Below are 5,000 nucleotides of genomic sequence, written 5' to 3' on the forward strand. Positions count from 1 at the left end.
ACAAAATTAAATATAGACCACAGACATATATTCCTCATAAGCAGTGAATATTATTCATTGTATATTCGTGATAAAAATATAAATATACATGTCTTTTTTTTCCGTTCTTCATTACTAAGCAATTGGTTTCTTTTTTTTTAAATGGCAAAAGCTAAATATTATTGAGTATTTGATAGTTGATAAAGGAATAATTAAAAAATGCCAGTCGATTTTTCTGCAAATCATGTGATCAAGGCCACCGAAACTTTAACCACGGCCTGGTGTTGGCCTGTATCGTTGCCAGAAGCACGTTTATTGCTAACTTTAACCTTAAATACAACAAAACCTACTGAGGCTAAAGGGCTGCAATTTGGAATGTTTGATGATTGGAGGGTGGATAATCAACATAGCAATGTGCAGCCCTCTAGCCTCAGTAGTTTTTAAGATCTGCGGACGGACAGACAAAGCCAGCTCAATAGTTTTCTTTTCAGAAAACTAAAAATGAGGCAGTAAAGAGCATCATCTTAGAACTCTCATTTTCAAAAAAATCCTTTCCTGACATTTTGATTTCATTCTCAAAAGTAACCTTTTAATGTAATTGAAATGAATGTGCTCCCCAGAACACTAAAACAATGGACTGAGGAAAAAGAAAGTATATATTTGTTTAAATACCCGGGAAAATATATACTTTTAACAGGAAAAATATATATATTGTACTCTTAATAATCGGTTTACGAAGGAACAAGAGATTCAGTGTTGACAAATATACATATGCTTTCGCTATGATTACTTCCAAGAATGTATTACTCTTAAACAATATATACTACAATAGTTTCCAGAATTTTACACACAAAGTCTAGTTTTTTTTATTTTGTGTACAGTGATTTATTTTTCATATGCGATGTAAATTTCGATTTAATCAGCAATTGAACTTTAACTTAAGATAAACGACTGTGTGTATCTTAAAATTTGCATGCACGGATATATCATAAGTTGTATTTATGTCTATAATGAAAGGACGTACACAATCGTTTATCTGGCATTGTCATAAGGTCCAATTATTGAGTAGATTGAAATTTGTATTGCATATGAAAAATAAATCTCTCTACACAAGACGAAAATAACTAGACTGTGTGTAAAGTTTTCGAAACTATTGTAGTATACATTGTCTAAGAGTAAATACATGCTCGGAAGTACAAGAATAGTGAAGGCATTTATATTTGGCAACAGTGAATCTCTTGTCAAAACTTTGTCTGTAAAGTTCTGGAAGCTGTTGTACCATATACTTTTTAAGAGGAGTAGATGCTAGGAAGTTTATATACTACCTATTCATGTGTGGCACACACGCACACACACACACACAGACACACACACACACACACACACACACACACACACAGAGTTGGTTACGTAGAGTCAGCCCAAGTTAGGATATGTTTTTATAACGCAGCCCATTAAAACTTCCAAATATTTATATATCTATCTTTTCACGATGTTTTAAAATAAAAACCCATAACTCATTTATGACTCTCGAACGTGGGTCATGCATGAACGGAAGGTTGCTAAGTAAAGAATTGTGAATAATGATCAAAAGAAATTAAAGCACAGAATAAAAACTATACGAATAAATATTAAATTTTGCAGTAAGTAACAGGTACTGATCTAACTTAATAAGACTTGCATAGACTGAGCAATGTAAGGGTCATCAGGAGCTTTGATCGTTTCATTGGAATCTTAAGCAACATAGTTTAGGGAGTAGGTTGCCACAGGATTATCCGCAAAGTGTTGCCACTTGCGAGAACATCCGATTATTTGGGATTATGGGAGACTGGAATTGCTTTCTAAATCAAATGAATATTGTTCCATTTTCGTCATTATCATCATCATACGGTCATTATGAATGAATCCCCTTTATTTAAAAAAAATATCCTTACAATTATTTATAATCGTTTAGGATTTTCAGTGTGTCACAAGATAGCAAAAAAAAAAAAAAGAAAGGGGGGGGGGGGGGGGAATCCAAGCTCTGCGTCTGAAGGCAGAAATCTCTTAATTTAACAAATTTTTTTCTTAATGGTTATTTTACATAATACTGATCTGGCATCTATTTATTGTCAAAATTCTGATCGAAGCATAAAAACGAATATTATTGTTTTCCGAATGCCATTATTTCGTCATTATCTATACCCGTGCATTCTCCCGGACATCCATAGATTAATGCTGCTGTTAATAACGAGAGCTTTTGGTAAAAATATAATTGTGAAACTTTCTGAATATGATTTATGCTTGATTGACAAGTTCGTAATTCATGAGCGTCTAAGGGTATTCCATGTCATTCTTACCTTAGAAAAAAAAAAATTGATGAAACGGAAAAGGACAAGGAATTAGTTTCAACATAACTCACATCAAAATAAGAGTACATTCTCTTCCCATACGAAAATTCATTTGAAATTGAGTAGCTAGTATAAAATCATGTTGACACGCTCTTGGAAGCAGTAAAAATGTGTTACAAATTTCCAGTTAGTCATCTTCACATAAGAGGTAAATAAAAATTGGGCTCACCGTCCTTGGCAGAATAATTCACTTCTACCACTCACATGGTGACGTCAGGTTTTTGACTGAACACTAAATTCGACTAAGTGATATCAAAGAGACTTGCCCTACTTATAGTTGATTTAATCAAGGAGTTCCGAGCTCTTTACAGGTGAGAAATTACCTAGCTATATTTTGTTGAGAAATTACCCAGCCATGTTTTGGGTAATCAAGAAGCACCTCCGTAATATTGGAAATAGTAAAAGCAGTTGGACTTGTTTCAAATCCTACAAAATCTTTTAAGTTACTTAGTGCCTTTGAAGTTACTTAGTGCAACACAACAAAACATCCTTGTTCACAGTCTGCCTTTTGGAAGAGACAGGAGGCGCTATAGGTGCTATTCTGGTAAACTTGTACATTTCATATTATGTCTTCAATTTACTATAATCATCTAACAGACTTCATTTCATAGGTGACGTAAACGGGTAAATTGTTTACTTATTTACATAACCTCCGTAGGGGGTTAGTGCCGTCAGTGCACCGCATAAGGTTTTTACTGTACCTCCTTTCATATTCTCTTTCTTTCATCTTACTTTCCACCCTCCTACCAATTAATTCATAGTGCAACTACGAGGTTTTCCTCCTGTTATACCTTTCAAACCTTTTACTGTCAATTTCCGTTTCAGCGCAGATTGACCTCATAGGTATCAGTGCTTCGCCTTTGGCCTAAATTCTTTATTCAATTTAATTTAGTTATTTAGTTATTTACATAACATGTTAATAATAAATGATAAATGAAAATTACTTTACGAAAAAATATTCCAAATTTGCTTCAGCATTTTGACAAAAGTTTAGAAAAGTCAGTGGCTCAAAAAAGCCTTTAAATAAAAGCTATGTAGCTGTGACGTTGCACATTTACAGATATAGTCGATATTCCACGAGGCGCACGATGTGGTTGTTCTTTACATGTTGCGAATGGAATTGCACTGAATAATGAGATTGGGTAGGAAACCAAAATGAAGAACAAGCAGCTTATTCTCTCTCTCTCTCTCTCTCTCTCTCTCTCTCTCTCTCTGAAAATGCATAATGTGAACGGGGATGGTAAGAGTGATCCCAGTGATTTGTTGTTGCATTATATCTCAAAAATTTACTAAAATATATTGTCGAGATAAATTTTTTTTAGAAATGTTATGAGGAGAAATAAATGGATTTCCTTAAGGAGTTGGTCATGAAAAGTCCCGATGATCCACTGTAAGCGAACAGTGACTAAGAAATTTATTTATTTGATATAAAATTACAAGTTCGGCAGTTTGAACATTATTCAAAGGATAATAGATAGATCTAACCGCAGTGTCATTTGTCTATGGTTATTACAATATATATATATAATATATATATATATATATATCTATATATATATATATATATAATATTATATATATAGCTTAATAGAATACAAGATGATCTGATCTGTTTGTCCTCCTTTGCGTGACAGTAAGGGAGAAATGACACAGCCACCCACCCCCTACAAACCGGTTAAAAAGCTCGTTTTAATAATTAGCAGTGTTGTTCGATATCATATGAGAAGTCTAACATCACGAGCATCATCTCTTAGTCATACTTAGACCTATAAAGAGCTGCTGCACCGCCAGGCCATGGGTAGACCATAATAGTGCCTGGGAGCAAGACCATAATCCCTGTGAAAAAAGGGCTGTTAGTCCATAGGGTGGGGGAGACAGTGGTGCTCACGAAAAAGCAAGATAGTCAACTACTATGAAGAATCACCTCCACCATAGGGAGGCCACAGTGTTGTTGAGAACACAGTGGTACTCACAAGCAAGATTTTAACCAATGCGAAAGGACACCGCTAGGCGAGGGCGACCACTGTAGTGCTCACAACATAGCAAGATTTTAATCACTCTCAAAGACCACTGCCAGTCCATAGGGATGACACTGTAGCGTTTGTGAGCAAGCTTCTAAGCGCAGTGAAACCCCACTGACAGATCATTGGGAAAGCACAATGGTGCCAAGAGCATGATTTGTAATTAATGTGAAAGGGCACTGTTAGGTCATAGGGCGAGCAATGTGGTGCTCGTGACCGAGTTCTAAACGGGCACGCCTGACCATACAGAGAACACTGATTCTGATGGTGCAATTCGTTCGATTCTCGGGCATTCCATTGAGGGGTCAGAGATGTGTATTTCTGGTGATAGAAGTTCACTCTCGACGTGGTTCGAAAGTCACGTAAAGCCGTTGGTCCTGTTGCTGAATAACCACTGGTTCCATGCAGCGTAAAAACACCATATAAATAATTACTGGCGAATGAGAGTAATCGTCAGTGTCTCAGGGAATACCACGTACTTTTTCTTAATGCCAACGGGAGTTAAGTATATTTTAGTTTAACCAGACCACTGAGCTGAATAACAGCTCTCCTAGGGCTGGCCCGAAGGATCAGATCATTTTTACGCGGCTAGGAACCAATTGGTTACCTA

Source organism: Macrobrachium nipponense, chromosome 9 (genome assembly GCF_015104395.2).
Source record: "Macrobrachium nipponense isolate FS-2020 chromosome 9, ASM1510439v2, whole genome shotgun sequence".
Classification (NCBI taxonomy): domain Eukaryota; kingdom Metazoa; phylum Arthropoda; class Malacostraca; order Decapoda; family Palaemonidae; genus Macrobrachium; species Macrobrachium nipponense.